This window comes from Prionailurus viverrinus, chromosome B4 (assembly GCF_022837055.1).
Source record: "Prionailurus viverrinus isolate Anna chromosome B4, UM_Priviv_1.0, whole genome shotgun sequence".
Taxonomy (NCBI): domain Eukaryota; kingdom Metazoa; phylum Chordata; class Mammalia; order Carnivora; family Felidae; genus Prionailurus; species Prionailurus viverrinus.
In genome coordinates this window covers 23592127-23609128 of record NC_062567.1, presented here as the reverse complement: position 1 = coordinate 23609128, position 17002 = coordinate 23592127, and the positions used below count along the sequence as shown (strand labels likewise).

General features: G+C 38.3%; 1 non-coding gene across 1 annotated transcript; it reads right to left on the bottom strand.

Annotated features, from left to right (window-relative positions):
• Positions 1–533: 533 nt before the first annotated feature.
• On the bottom strand, positions 534–682 carry LOC125171430 (small nucleolar RNA SNORA62/SNORA6 family). The gene has a single exon (XR_007154335.1). It is a non-coding gene; the product is annotated as a small nucleolar RNA SNORA62/SNORA6 family (small nucleolar RNA).
• Between the last annotated feature and the right edge of the window lie 16320 nt (positions 683–17002).

Here is a 17002-nt window from a genome sequence, read left to right as displayed (position 1 = left end):
AAATTTGTTTTGTTTCAGGAACTGTTCCTTTTCAGGCAACCTTATTTCCTTTTTTTTTTTTTTTTTTTTTTTGCTTTTGTGGAGGAGCAGCTCTTTAAGATCCCTCTGTGGTTGGTCGTGCCCATTCAGTGGCCCCCAGTGGTGGGAGCTGCAGACCAGTCTTCAGTGGCAGGCTGAGGGCTCCCGTCCTCAGTAGGGAACCTGCTGAATAGGCACCGAGGGCACCCACACGCCTTCAGACCCAAGTGCGACTTCAGGCTGAGTAGCAATGAACTCAGGAGCCAGAGCAGGCCACTAGCCCTGGAATTCTTCGTGGCCGCAGCCTCCCCAGCATCCACCTCATGAAGGCCACTGGGTGAGCTCCCTTCTTGGGATCTTACACAGGGTTCATCAAGTTGCTCTGAAAACAGAAGGGCCCGGTGATGCCTAAGAGGCCCGAGCAGTTAGGAAATATGCAGAAAAGCAGAGGAAAACATAGACCATTTTTCAAAACGTTTTCATTTCTCCTTAAAGCTCTGACACACTTGAATTATACTTGTAGCAAGAACTACTCTCAAACCCCACCCATTGGGCCAGAGACCCTTGTGGTGTTAGCGAATGACTCTCCCATCACGTAGCACACGACCTACGCTTGTGAGTTCATCAACTAGCAGATTAGATTTAAATATCTCTTGTGTGGAAGTATTTATTAACACCGATGGCACCTTTGAATCATCTGGAGCTTTAAAAAATACTGAAGTCTGGGGCACTTGGGTAGCTCAGTTGGTTAAGTGCCAAACTCTCGATTTCAGCTCAGGTCATGATCTTACCGTTTGCGAGATGGACCCCCACGCTGGGCTTTGTGCTGAGTGTGGAACCTGCTTGGGATCCTCTTTCTCTCTCCCTCTGCCCCTCCCCTATCAGCATACATGTGTTTTCAATCTCTCTTTCTCTCTCTCTCTCTCTCTCTCTCTCTCTCTCTCTCTCAAAATAAATAAACTTAATAAAAAAATAAAATAAAAACATTGAAGTCTGGATCCCACCATGACAAGGTTTAATCTAATTGGCTGGAGGTATGGCCAGGTGCACCTGCATTTTTTAAAGCAGCCAAGGTGCAGAACCACTTTTAGGTCTCTGCTCTGATCCAACTGACGATTATTCAGTTCTCCTTTCAGTTAGGCTTAAAAATTTTGGTATCAGGGTTTACAGCATTACCCCTTTAGATTGCACTAGAAAATTCTCTATCAGTCGCAATAAGTCTGCATCATGGTTTGGACTTCTCTAAATCTGAAGCGATAAGGCAACCAAGAGATGAAAGGGGGAAAAAAAAGGCTCAACCAACGTTTTGTTGTTGTTGTTCACCTATCGTTTTTCTTTCATTTCTAACACTTTTTTTACAGATTATGTCCCCATCTCATTAGATACACAAGTGAAAGTCATCCGCAGTAAAACATAAAAGGCCGTAACTACAAAAATGTATGGGGATTTTTTTAAAGGTTTTTTAAAAAATTTTTTAATGTTTATTTATTTTTGAGACAGAGAGAGACAGAGCATGAATGGGGGAGGGTCCGAGAGAGAGGGAGACACAGAATCTGAAGCAGGCTCCAGGCTCCGAGCTGTCAGCACAGAGCCCGACGTGGGGCTCGAACTCACGGACCGTGAGATCATGACCTGAGCTGAAGCCGGACGCTTAACCGACTGAGCCACCCAGGCCCCCCATGGGGATTTTTAATAATACGTTGCAAAGTTCACATTCAGTCCCCTGAAAAATAACATAAGGACCTAGTCATGGGACAGACTAATGAGAAACAAGAGTATCTTGTCCCCTCGGTTTGTGCTGTAATGGTGATAAGATTCCTGAAGAAGCCACCAGAGCTGAGCAAGGGCTGAAGTCTGAAACTACACATCACAGCAGTGTCCACCCCATAATAGGTGCTCAATGAATGCCCATTTCTTTTTCTTCAAAACCCTTGAAGCCTTATTTTGTGCCTCCTGAGACACTCATCCCATTCAATCTGAATCACTCATTGGCGTGCCTTGCTGTGCCCTTCTAGATTTAGATTGTATATTTCTTGTGAAGAGAGAATCTGTCTTATTTAGCAAGCCCACCCCTTGTGCCCAGACAAGTGCTTAAAAATCAACCCATGAAGGGAGGGGGTGGGTCATGAGAAGTGAGCTATTCCTTTGGATAACTGTCTTCCCAGGCGAGCTGACACTTTCCTTATGGAGGTACTCAGACGGAATTTTCTTAGTTTACCATCAGCCTCTGCTGAGTCATCGCCCTTAAGCCTCTCTCCACCACCGATTCAGATCTCAGCCAGGGGAACCAGCTGTGTGAACAGCAACGGCCAGACTCCAGACATCTGAATAGGGTTTTCACATTGCCAACGGACTCAGACTCCTGCAGACCTGAGTAAATGACACATCAACCCCCTTCACGCCAGGTACGGGAGGTCCAGGCTCCAGGACCACACGCTGGACTCTGAAGAGCTGCCTTATCTTTTCTTCCATTCCAGACTGAAGGAAACACAGGCTATCTTGCAGAACACCAGGAGGAACGACGGACCTCTTAACCCTGGCCTCAGGACAGCTGATAGAATGAGCAGCTGAGGGCACAGACGGTGGAGGTGAGGGCAATTTTCCCTCGAAGGAAAGAAAGGACGAAGAGGGAAGTTTAGAGAGAAGTGTTGAAATAAATTTCTAGGCCCAAGATGGAGCCACTCCTGTCCGGGTTGCCATATTGGCAACCCATGACTTAGATAACCTCTGTGTCCCCGTAAATGCTCCCCTTGACCAGAAACCTAGTATATCCAGTCAGCCAATCCCCAAAAGGACACACCAACTCTGGGCCTTCTTGTCCAGAAGGTTGACTCCTTCTGATTGGCTCCCACCAATCAGATATTTTCTACTTTTCTTTCTTGTTCTGTATTCTTTATCCTGTAAAAGTTTCCTGCCTTCTGACCTATTTTGACCTCCAAATAGAAACTGTCCACTTCATGAAGTGTTACAGAAAGTGTGTATCACTTAAGTTGCTTTCTTTAATCATTTTTCTAACAGAACTGCATATATTTGAGATACAAATTCACATTGAAACCACTTTCCTGTTTGTTGAGATCTTCTAGAATATTCCATGTGTTTTGAAAGTCTCATTTTTTTCCCTAAATGTATCAAGTTTCTATTTAAATTCTTGTTAGCTAACATAGAGTGTAATATTAGTTCCAGGAGTAGAATTTAGTGATTCATCACTTACATATAACACTCAGTGCTCATCAAAACAAGTGCCTTCCTTAATGCCCATCACCTATTCAGCCCATCCCCGCCACTTGCCTCCCTCCATCAGCCCTCAGTTTGTTCTCTATACCTAAGAGTCTTTCTGATGGTTTGCATCCATCTTTTTTTTTCCCTGTGTTCATCTGTTTTGTTTCTTAAATTCCACACATCAGTGAAATCATATGGTATTTGTCTTTCTCTGACTTATTTCACTTAGCATAATACACTCTAGCTCTATCCACGTGGTTGCAAATGACAAGATCTCATGCCTTTTTATGGCTGAGTAATATGCCGTCATATATATACATATATACATGTGTGTATGAATATATATGAATATATCTATGAATATATTTATGAATATATATTTATGAATATATTTATGAATATATTTATGAATATATGTATATGTATACATCATGTATATGTATATACATATATATATGCACACACATATATGTATATATATATATAACACATCATGAGGGTGACATTCATACCCTGTCCCCTAACAAGAAAATGTTACCTCTGCTCCAAAGGCTTCAGTTAAACAGATCATCCAGTTCAACCATGTCCATACTCTTGGTCCATTAGACAGTGCAGTTTATCTACCGGGTCATTCCTTGGTATGACCAAAGGAAACTAAAGAAAGGGGAAAAAAGACAATCATGGATTCTTTAGATCAAAAGGAAACTAAGGTAACTATTTACAATTTCTCTCTCTTACTCTCTTGCAGACAACTGATCTCCCTTGGGTAATGCTGGACCTTGTATAATACCTTTTTCTTAGAGTTTCAGGGTAGGCATAAGAGGGCAAGAGGTAAGATTTTTGCTTTTCAACTTTGGTTAAGAGAAGGCAGAAGCATATGTATATTTAAAACAAAGAAAAATTCATTAAAGGAAGGATCAACTCAAGGCCCAGAATGCTGGCTACTCTTGGCGGAAGACGCTGGCTGGGAGAGAGGAGAGCACACAGAGAGACGTAAGTCACAGGTACCTCTCAGGCTTGAGATACGGGCAGTGGCTTCACAGCCATTCGCCGTGTTCCTAAAAGCAATAACAAAAACGAGCAGTAACCAAAACCACTTTCTCTCCTGTTCCACTTTTGCCTCGCATGCAGTCGGGGGGGGGGGGGGGGAGGGGAGTGGTAAATCCACTCTGCAAGCTATTTGGTTCCATACTTCCTCACTGGTCCTCTTCTGTGAGTCTGAGTTAACAAGTGGACACAAGGGCCGGTTGGAGCCCTCCTTCCCCATCCAGGCCTGAATGTGTGCTGGTCCTGAGGCAGGGCTCCTGTGCTGTGGAGGTTCGCCAGACAGTGGAGAGATAGTAAAATATGGCTTTTCCACCAACTCCTCTTTACCCGTGAGTCATGCTGCTGGTAAGAAGCGGTGTTCCTCTTTCTGATGTGTATCTCCCTCGGAAACGCTTGGACAGGTGGATCCAGGCATTCTTGGGGCTAGTTGTCATATCAGAAAACACTGCAGAAGCTTTCCCAACCAACTTGTTTGATCCACAGCATACACACACCTAGGGTCCCCATTCCCGCCGTAAAACAAACAGAACTGTGGCCTTGGCTGGCAGAGCTGGGGGTGAATCCTGGCCTCCCCTCTTTCCAACTGTTGAGTTGTTTGCTTATTCTGTTGGCTAATACCATTTATAACATTTGTATTAGTGTCATTGTGCGGTTTAATTTTGGATTCAGTAAACTAATGAAGAATAAATAGCAACAGAGGGTTTCTTTTCTAAAAGTAAGTTGAGTGTTTTGGAAAGCTACATTCAAGCACGTTGCTACGACAAACATTGTTGTCAAAGCAGGTGAGAAATAGACAACTAAAAAAAATGGTCGGGTAGAAAGTCGCGGAAATCCACAAGAAGTCTGCACTCTGGTTGTTTGCAAGTGTCTTCAGTTTTGCTCGAGTCTAAAGAAAACAAAAGTGGAGATGAAGCATGCTGGTTTACAGAAGTCGCTTTGGCAAGAGAAAGGATAAAGAACCCAGAGGAATGGACCCATATTGGAGCTAAGGCCTCAGTCGTGCATCGCATCAAAAGCTTGATGAATGAGCCGATGGATTTGCAGATTTTAAGTCAAAATGGCTTTAAGGTATGTATGTAGCATTTTCAATGCTTTCCTGTCTCGTAATATTATCATTATTTTTATTAACTGACCTTCCGACTGTATTGGCAGGGAAGATTCCTGCCGGGACTTAATAATAATGATGAATACCTGGGAAGGTGGAAACAACAACAAAATGCCACATTTCCATCACTGTCTCCTTCACCCTTTATTTATTAGGGGTTTTAAACTAGAACTTAGAAAAGAGAAGATAGCACTTTGCCTCAATCAAGTCACACATGATACTCCTCAAACTTCCAATAAAGTTTTTAGAGTAACCTTTACTTAACTCTACAAACTCTAAATTCACCATGCCATGACTGTATCTCACAGACAGGCGAAGAATGCAAATCAAGTTGAGTTCCTGTGATGGGTCCAAACCCCGCCCCAGTCTGCGTTCCAGAGGCAACTGCTATCATCCATTTGTAAGTGTCCTTTTCCATACATTTACATGTATATGTCTATAAAAACGTAGAGTCATGTCTATAGAAAATGTACAGGAAGGCTTTATGTTTTCTGCTTCATTTTACAGAAAGGATTTCCTTTTTTAACTTTTTCTTCCCGGCCTTTTCAAGGAATAATTTACAAACATAATTGCATATAAAGTGTACAACGTGATCATTTGATATATATTGTGGAATGGTTACCAACAGCAAGGTAATTAACACATCCATCATGGCACATAGTTAACTTTTTTTTTCAGCCAATTGCAAGTGACCATACTGTATTATATAGTCACCTATATAGAGTTAGACAATAGTCAACATGCTGTATTAGATCTTCTGAACTTATGCATCTTGTAACTGAAAATGTGTGCCCTTTGACCTACATGCTCCATTTTCCCCCCCTCCCCATCTCCCCTGGCAAACTCCCTTCTCTCCTTCTCTGTTTCTATGAAATCAGCTTTTTTTTTTCTTTCTTTAATTCCACGTATTGGTGAGACAGTGCTGTATTTGTCTTTCCCCGTTGGGCTTATTTCACTTCACGTAATGCCCTCAAGTTTCATCCGTGTTGTCACAAATGACAGGATGTTCTTCCTTTTTAGTGAATAATTGTGTGTGTGTGTGTGTGTGTGTGTGTGTGTGTGACACATTTTCTTGATCCGTTCATCTACTGATGGACATTTAGGTTATTTCCGTGTCTTGGCTATTGGGAGTAATGCTGCCATAAACATGGGAGTGCAGGTATCTCTTTGAGATGCTGATTCTGTTTCCTTCAGATAAATACCCAGAGGTGGGATTGCTGCATCATGTGATAGTTCTATTTGTGATTTTTTTGAAGAACCATCATATTGTTTCCATAGTGGCTGCGCCAGTTAACATTCCCACCAACAGTATATAAAAGTTCCCCCCTCTCCACATCCTTGCCAACATTTGTGAGCTCTTGTCTTCTTAATAGCCCTCTACCAGGTGTGAGGTGATATCTCACATGGGGTATCGATTTGCATGGCCCTGATGATTGGTGACATTAAGCACCCTTTCTTGTACCTGTTGGCCATTTGTATGTCTTCTTTGGAAAAATGTCTACTCAGGTCACAGGCCCATTTCATAACTAGATTGTCTGAGGGTTTTTTAAGGTTGAGTCGTAGGAGTTCCTTATATTTTTAAAAAAATTGTTTTAAAGTTTACTTATTTATTTTAAGAAAGACACACAGCGTGAGTGAGGAAGGGGCAGAGAAAGAGGGAGACAGAGAATCCCAAGCAGGCTCCATGCTGCCAGTGCAGAGCCCGACACAAGTCCCAAACTCAAGAAACCACGAGATCACGACTTGAGCCAAAACCGAAAGTCAGATGCTTAACCGACAGAGCTACCCAGGTGCCCCTATGAGGTTCTTATATTTTTACAATGTTAAGCCCATATAAGATACATGGTTTGCAAATATTTTCCCCCATTCTGTCTTTTCAATTTATTGATGACTTCCTCTGCTGTGAGGAAGTTTCTAGGTTTGATATACTCCTACGTGTTTATTATTGCTTTTATTGCCTGTGCTTTGGTGTCTTATCTTAAGAAATCCCTGCTAAGACCAGTGTTGGGAGCTTGCAGCCTGTGTTTCCTTCTAGGGGTCTTATAGTTTCAGCTCTTATATTTAAGCCTTTAATTTATTTCAAGTTAATTTTTATGAATGGTGTATGACAGGAGTTTAGTTTCATTCTTGTGCATGTGAATATCCAATTTTCCTAACATCATTTATTGAAGACATTGCCCTTTCCCCAATTTATATTCATGGCTCCTTTGTTCTGAATTAATCAGACATATATGTGTAGGTTTATTTCTGGGCCCTCTATTCTGTGCCGTTGATCCATGTGCCTGTTTTTATGCCAGTACCATACTGTTTTGACTACTATAGCTTTTTAAATATAGTTTGACATCAGAAAATGTGATGGCTCTGGCTTTGTTCTTTCTCAAGATGGTTTTCGCTATTTGGAGTCTTTGTGGTTGCATCCAAATTTTATGATTTTTTTTTTGAACTTCTGTAAAAAATGCCATTGAGATATGGGTAGAGATTGCATTGAATCTGTAAATCACTGTGGGTAGCACAAACTTTTTAACAATATTAATTCCCCAATCCATTAACACAGGCTATCTTCCCATTTATTTGTGTCTTCTTCTATTTCTTCTATCAGTCTTACAGTTTCCAGTGTACAGATCTTTCACTTCCTTGCTTAGATTTATTCCTAAGTATCTTATTTTTTTAATTTTTCATCTTATTTTAGAGAGAGTGAGCACAGGAGCAGGGGAGAGGGGCAGTGGGAGGGAGAGAGAGAGAGAGAGAGAGAGAGAGAGAGAGAGAGAGAATCTTAAGCAGCCTCCACACTCAGTGCAGAGCCCAATGGGGGACTCGATCCCACGACCCTGGAGTCAAGTCCTGAGCCGAAATCAGAGTCAGATGCTCAACCAACTGAGCCACCCAAGCACCCCATTATCTTATTATTTTTGATGCTATTGAAAAGGAACTGCTTTCTTAATCTCTCTTTCAGATAGTTTGTTGTTAGTGTATAGAAATGCAACTGATTTCTGTGTTGAGTTTGTATCCCGCAACCTTACGAAATGCATTTATTAGTTCTATCAGCTTTTGTTGGAGTCTTCGGGGTTTTCCATACATAAAATAGTGTCATCTGCAAATGGCTCTCATTTTGCTTCTTTCTGACTTGGCTACTTTTTTTTGTTTTGTAAGTAATTGTTCTGGCTACAATTTCCCGTACTATATTGAATAGTAGCGTTGAGTCTTGTCTGACTCCTGTTCTTGGCGGAAAGGCTTTTAGCTTTTCACCATTGAGTACGATGTAAGTTGCAAGCTTGTAATAGATGGCCTCTATTATGTTGAGGTACATTTCTTTTATACCTAATTGGTGGCAAGTTTTTATCACGAAGTGATGTTGAATTTTCTCAAGTGCTTTTTCTGCCTCTGTTGAGACGATTATATGATTTTTCTATGTGGTGCATCGTATTTATTAATCTGCACATGTTGAACCATCTTTGCAACTCACGGGCAAATCTCACTTGATCATGGCATATGATCCCTTTAATGTGCTCTTGAATTCCATGTCGTTAGCATTTTGTTGAGAATTTTTTAATGTATTTTCATGAGGGATACTGGCACGTACTTTCGTTTCCTTCTAATGTCTTCGTCTGGTTTCAGTATCAGGGTACAATGGGCCTCATAAAATGAGTTTAGAAGTGTTCCTTCCTCTTCAATTTTTTGGAAGAATTTCGAAGAATTGGTACTAAATCTTTAAATGTTTGGAACAACTCACCAGTGAAGCCATCTGGGTTTGGGTTTGTTCGCTGGGAAATTTTTAACTGGTGTTCAATCTCCTTGTTTGTTATTGGTCTAGTCAGATTTTCTATTGTGTCATGATTCAGTCTTGGTAAGTTGTGTGTTTCTAGGTTTGAATCTATTTATTCTAAGTTATCTGATGTTGGCTTACAATTCTCGTAGTAGCCTTGTGAGTTTTTGTATGTCTGTGAAACAAGTTGTAATGTCTCCTCTTTCGTTTAGAATTTTATTTATATGAATCATCTCTCTTTTTTTTCTTAGTCCAGCTAAAGGTTTGTCAATTTGTTTACCTTTTCAAGAAACCAACTCTTAGTTTTAATGGTCTCTTCTAGTCCCTATTTCCTTCCTAGTCTCTATTTCTCTTCCTAGTCTTCCTAGTCTCTATTTCATTTATTTCTGCTTTAATCTTTATTATCCCTTCTTTCTGCTAACTTTGGGTTTAGTGTGTTCTTTTTTTATTCCTTGAGGTATAAGTTTAGGTTGTTTATCTGAGATCTTTCTTTTTTCTTAGTACATACATTTACCTCTATAAACTTCCTCCTTAGAATTATTTTGCACATCCCATAAGTTTTAGTATGTTGTATTTGCATTTCATTTTCCTCAAGATATTTTTTTTTTATTTCTCTTTTGATTTCTTCTTGGACTTAGTGTTTGTTCAGGAGTGTATGGTTTAATTTCCACATATTTTGAATTTTCCAGATTTCTTCCTGTTACTGATTTCTACTTTCATACTATTCTGGTCAGAAAATAGATTTGATACGATTTTAGTCTTTTTAAATTTCTAAATATTTGCTTTGTGGCCAACATGGAATCTGCTCTGGAGAATGTTCTTTAAGTGCTTGAGAAGAATATGCTACTGTTGGATAAAATGCACTGTATATATGACTGTTAGGCTCATTTGGCTTCAAAGTGAAGTTCAAGTCCATTATTTCCTTATTGACTTTCTGTCTGTATGATCTATCCATTGTTGAAAGTAGGATATTGATGTCCTGTACTATTATGACATTGTTGTCTATTTCTGTTTTCAGATATATTAATAATTGTTTAATCTACTTAGGAGCTTAAATCCTGGGTACATACATATTTACAATTGCTATATCCTCTCAATGAACTGACCCCTTTATTATTATATAATGGCCTGCTTTGTCTCTTGTTACAGTTTTTGACTTAAAGGCATTTTGTCTGATTTCAGTATAGCTATCTCTGGTCTCTTTGGGTTTCTGTTTGCATGGAGTATTTTTCTCCATCTCTTCACTTTCAACCTAGGAATGGCCTTAAAGCTTAAGTGAGTGTCTTATTGGTAGCATATAGTTAGGTCTTCTTCTTCTTCTTCTTCTTCTTCTTTCTTCTTAATCCATTCATCCACTCTACACCTTTTAATTGGAGAACTTACATCATTCACATTTGGTGAATGGTGGCTTACTACCACCATTTTGTTCATTGTTTTCTGATTGTTTAGTAGTTCCTTTACTACTTTCTTCCTCTCTTTCTTTGTAAACTGATGATCTTTTTGTAGTGGGATTGATTTCTCTTTATTATTCGTGTATCTCTTAAGGTTTTCACTTTGTGATTACCATTAGGCTTTCACAATACATCTTACAACTGTCTATTTTAAGCTTAGAACGACTTACCTTCAATTTCATAGAAAAGTTCTACACATTTACTTGTCTATCCTACATTTTATGTTGTTGATGCCACAATTTATATGTTTTTATATCGTGTGTCCATAAGCCAAATATTGTAACTACTGTTATTTTTAATACTTTTGTCTTTTAACATATATGCTAGAGTCCAAAGTGATTTATTTTTAAATTTTTTTTTTTCAACGTTTGTTTATTTTTGGGACAGAGAGAGACAGAGCATGAACGGGGGAGGGGCAGAGAGAGAGGGAGACACAGAATCGGAAACAGGCTCCAGGCTCTGAGCCATCAGCCCAGAACCCGACGCGGGGCTCGAACTCACGGACCGCGAGATTGTGACCTGGCTGAAGTCGGACGCTTAACCAACTGCGCCACCCAGGCGCCCGCAAAGTGATTTATTTTTAGATAATCACTTTGCATATTAGAGTACTTTGAATTTTACTCTATGTTTCTCATGTTTACCAGCAAGTTTTATACTTTAGTATGTTTTCATGGTACTAACCAGGGTCCTTTCACTTAAGCTTAAAGAACTCCTTTTAGCATTTCTTGTAAGGTCAGTCTATTGGTGACAAATTCTCTCAGTTTTTGTTTGTCTAGAAAAGTCTTTATACCTCCACTTCTGAAGGACAACTTTGCCATGGAAAGTACTCTGCTTGGCATTCTTTTTTTTCTTTTAGCATTTAGCACTCTCCTCTAGACTGCAAGATTTCCGAGGAGAAAACTGCTGATCACATTATCAAGGTTCCCATATATGTGACTAGCCTTTTTTTTCTCTCATTGCTTTCAAAATGCTCTCTTCTTTGATTTTTGAGATGTTCACTATACTGTGTCTCCGTGAAGATCTTTTTGGATTGAATCTGTTCAGGGATCTTTGAGCTTCATGCGCTTAGATGGCCATATCTCTGTGAGGACAGCTCAGAGCCCGGAGCCTGCTTCGGATTCTGTGTCTCCCTCTCTCTGCCCCTCCCCCACTGGCACTCTGTCTCTTTCTCTCTGTCTCAAAAGTAAATAAATATTGAAAAAAAAAAAGAATGCTTTCCCTGAAATCCTCTTGCACTGTTGGTGAGAATGCAAACTGGTGTAGCCACTCTGGAAAACCGTGTGGAGGTTCCTCAAAAACTTAAAAATAGATCTACCCTATGACCCAGCAATAGCACTGCTGGGAATTCACGCAAGGGACACAGGAGTGCTGATGCATAGGGGCACCTGTACCCCAATGTTTATAGCAGCACTTTCAACAATAGCCAAATTATGGAAAGAGCCTAAATGTCCATCAACTGATGAATGGATAAAGAAATTGTGGTTTATATATACAATGGAATACTACTGGGCAATGAGAAGGAATGAAATCTTGCCATTTGCAACAATGTGGATGGAACTGGAGGCTATTATACTAAGTGAAATAAGTCAGTCAGAGAAATACAGATATCATATATTTACACCCATATGTGGAATTTGAGACTCAACAGAAGACCATGGGGGAATGGAAGAGGAAAAAATAGTTTCAAACAGAGAGGAAGGCAAACCATAAGAGACTCTCTTTAAATATTTTTCTTTTTTCTTTTTAATGTTCATTTATTTTTGAGAGAAACAGAGAGACAGTGCGAGCAGGGGAGGGGCAGAGAGGGAGACATAGAATCCGAAGCAGGCTCCAGGTTCTGAGCTGTCAGCACAGAGCCCAAGGTAGGGCTCGAATCCACGAACCGTGAGATCATGACCTGAGCCGAAGTCAGATGCTTAACCTACTGAGCCACCCAGACGTCCCAAACGAAACTATTAAATACAGAGAACAAACTGAAGGTTGATAGAGTTGGCAGGGGAGAGGGGAAAATGGGTGATGGGCATTGAGGAGGGCACTTGTTGTGATGAGCACTGGGTATTGTGTGTAAGCGATGAACCATGGGAATCTACTCCCAAAGCTGAGAGAACACCGTATACACTGTATGTTAGCTAACTTCACAATAAATTATATTTTAAAAAAAAGAATGCTTTCCCTGTTCTAAAAATCAGACATACTTGTCAATGTTTTCTTCTAATGCATTTACATTTCTACTTTCTTAACATTTAGATGTTTAATCTATATGGAGTTTATTTTTAAAATTAGTTTCAGTACAGATTTCATTTCATTTCATTTCATTTCATTTCATTTCATTTATTTTTGCCAAATTGTTACATAAATTTTCTAACACAAAAGCTTATTTTGGAATATTCACTGGGATTGCATTAAATATAGAGATTTACTTTATGATGAATTAAATCTTATAACAATGAATCTTATCCATAAAACTGTATCAGTTATGCAGATGTTCTTTAAGGTGATTTGGTAAAGTTTTAAATTATTTTTTTAAAGATCTAAGATTTTGAACATTTATTGTACAATTAATTCCTAAGGATTTAATGGTTTTTATCTCTGTCTCTCTCTTTCTGTCCCTATCTCTATCTCTATGTCTCTTGCACCCTCCCTCCTTCCACAAGCACACACACACACACACACACACACACACACACACACCATTTATAGTTTTTAAACAGTTAGTGGTGGGGTACACAATAGTAATAGGCTGTTTTAAATGATGATATCATATCCTGCCATGCTGCTAAACTCCCATATTAGCTCTAACCCCTTGTACTTTGATTTTCATGGATATCTAAGTAGATAATGTTATCTTCACATAATGGCATGACATTTATTCTTCAAAGTTCTTATTCTTTCTTTGTGTATATGTGTGTATGATTTCATTGATTAGTATTGCTTCTAAAAGGTAGAATAAAAATTACGGATGGCAAGCATTCTAGAACTTTTCTTGGTTTTAGTGAGAATGACTCTAATGTGTTATTATTCCATATAATGTTTGCTGTAAATTTCTTCTTTTTTTCCACTGTGAATTTCTAATTGATATATTTTATTGGGTCAAGGCAACATCTTTTTTTTTTTAATTTTTATATATTTTTGAGAGACAGAGTATGAGCAGGGGAGGGGCAGAGAGAGAGAGAGACACAGAATCCGAAGCAGGCTCCAGGCTCTGAGCTGTCAGCACAGAGCCCGACATGGGACTCAAACTCACGGACCGCGAGATCATGACCTGAGCAGAAGTCAGACACTTAACTGACTGAGCCACCCAGGCGGCCCAAGGCAACATCTTTTGTAACTAATTTGATAAGGGTTTTTTTGAAATTTCAGAAATTCTTTACAGATCATGATTATATGTTGAATATTATAAAAATTGGGTTCAATATGTAATGACAGCATTGTATTTTTATCTTTAATATGTTAATGTAGAGATCATATGAGTAGATTTTCTGATGTTTACGCTACTGGTATAAATTTTATTTGATCATGATATATTATTTTAATACACTGCCAGATCTGACTTGCTAATATGTAATTTTAAAAACTGAAATCCATATTCCTAAGTGATATGGTCTCATAACATGTTAGGCTACCTTTCTAATTTTTTTAAATATTTTGGAACATTTTGTAAAAGATGGCAATATGGCAATCATTTATTCTTTGAAAATTTGTAGAATTTCTCTCAAAACTAATTTGAATGTGGGGACATGCCTACTGTTTGATTTTAACCTATTTTTATTATCTCCTCTGGTTTCTACTTCTTCTTGATCCAGTTTTGGTCATCTTTACAAATTCCTTTTTTTCCCTATTTTTGTCAAGGTCGCCAAATTAATTGATACAAAACCTTCCTCTCTTAGGAGGTTTACAACTTCCTCTCTCTGTGGTCACTTGCTTACTGTTATTTATGAGGACATGTCTAATTGTTTTATGCTGACAATTGCCATTTAAAAAATATTATTAGTATTTTCAAAGAAACATCTTTGAATGATTTTTTAATCGTTATTAATGACAGTTGTTACCTAAGGTAAAATCAAAATGTAATTTTGATTTCATTTCTCTTTTCTTTATTAACCACTACCTTCTTTGGGTTTAGTTTGCTTTTATTTTTTCTAACATTTTGGTTGGAGTTGTAGTTCATGTTCATCCCTCTTATTTTCAAATAAAGCACTTCAGGTAATAAATTTTCAGAACTTCTTTGATTGCATCACAGAAATCTGCTATGCAATCTCAATGTTAATATCTAAATATTTCATAATTTCTATTTACCTCCTGTTGTTTTAATTTTTTAATGTTTATTTATTTTTGAGAGAGAGAGAGAGAAAGAGAGAGAGCATAAGTGGGGGAGGGGCAGAGAGAGAGGGACACACAGAATCTGGAAGCAGGTTCCAGGCTCTGAGCTGTCAGCACGGAGCCCGACGCAGGGCTGGAACTCGTGAACCACAAGATCATGACCTGAGCTGAAGTCGGATGCTTAACCGAATGAGCCAGTCAGGTGCCCCTCATCTCCTATTTATTCCAAAATAATTACAAGTGTTTTTTTCCCATTTTTAAGTGTATGGTTTTTATGGTATCTTTCTATTATTAATGTGCAATTATGTGCACTCTGTTTATTACAAAATGACCAATATGATAACATTTTGGAACTTGATGAACATATTGATTAACATATGGTTGACATTTATACATGCTCCATGTATATGTGTAAAGATTGTATACTTGCATTAGAAACAACACTTTTTATGTTGTTAGTCTTTCCTTTTCCTGCATAAGTTTTGTCTACTGTAACTGCTGATTTCTGAAAAAGTTAAAAATAGTCCATTGTGACTGTGGATTTCTTAAGTACTCCTGTCTTTCTATCAGTTTTTTGTCTGTGTATTTTGAATCTATGCTCAACACATAAAGATTTAAAACTGTTAAATTTCTTAGAAGCCTGTTTCTTTTAGGAGTATGAAATAAGGCTACATCACTTCACATGCTTTTCCCTCAAACCCTATTTTGTCTATTATCAGTTGAAGACCAGGGCCCTTAATTTTAAGCTTCCAGTGAGGAGCATATAGAGACATGTTGAAAAGCTTACTCTGAGAATCCGTAAATTCTTGAAGGTTTAACTAACCTGTTCTTATTATTTTCAAGTTTATTTTTTAAAGTACACAGTTCAGTGGTTTGTGGTACAATTTTCTCAGCACCATTTATTGAAAACACTATTTTTCTTCATTAAATTGTTTTGGCACCCTTGTCTAAAATCAATTGACCATAAATGTAAGAGTTTACTTCTGGACTCTCAATGCTGTTACGTTAATCTTTGCCTTATGCCACTAACACACAAACACACTTTATTCCTACAGCTTGGTAGTCAGCTTTGAAATTAGGAAATATAAGTTCTCCAACTTTGTTCTTCTTTTCCAAAATAATTTTCTTATTTTGGGCCCTTTGCACTTTCATATGAATTTTAGGATCAGCTGGCCAATAGCGACCAAAATAAATGCAGCTTGGCTTTTGGGAAGGATTGTATTGAATCTGTGAGCCAATTTAGGGATTGCCATCTTATTAATATTGAGTTGTCCAATCCATGAACATAGGAGGTCTCCATTTCTTTAGGTTTTCTTTAATTTTTTCCAATGATATTTGGAATTTTCAGTGTATAAGCCTCATACTTCTTTCACCAAATTCATGCCTACGTATTTTATTCTTTTTGACATCACTGTACATGGAATTGTTTTCTTAATTTCTTTTTTAGATTATTCATTTTCATTGTAGAGAACACAACTGATTTTTGTATAGTGATCTCACAACCTTGCTGACTTCATTTATTAGTGCTAATAGTTTGGGTCATTTTACTTCCTTTCTGCTCTAGATGCTTTAAATTTCTTTTTCTTGTCTAATTTCCCTGGCTAGCACCTCTAGTACAATGTAACTAGATGTGGTAAGAGCAGACAACTTTGTCTTGTTCCTTACCTTGTGAAAGTATTCTATCTTTCAAAATTTGTTTTGTTTTGTTTGTAGATGCCCTTACTCAAGTTGAGGAAATTCTTCCTTATTTCTAGTTTTTTTTTTTTTTTACTGTTTTTATCTTGAAAAGATGTTGGATATTGTCAAATGTTCTCTCTGTGTCTATTAAGATAATCATATGTTTTTTGCCCTTTATTCTATTATTAGGGTATATTATCTTGATTAATTTGTATGTTGAACCATTCCTGGGATAAACCTCACATGGCCATGGTATATAATCCTTTTGGTATGTTGCTTAATTTGGTTTGAAAGTATTTGGCGGGGGGGGGGGGAATTTTGCATATATTTATAGAGATATCAGTCTGTAGTGTTCTTGTGATATCTTTGATTTTGGTACCAGAGTAAGAAGTTTTAAAATAT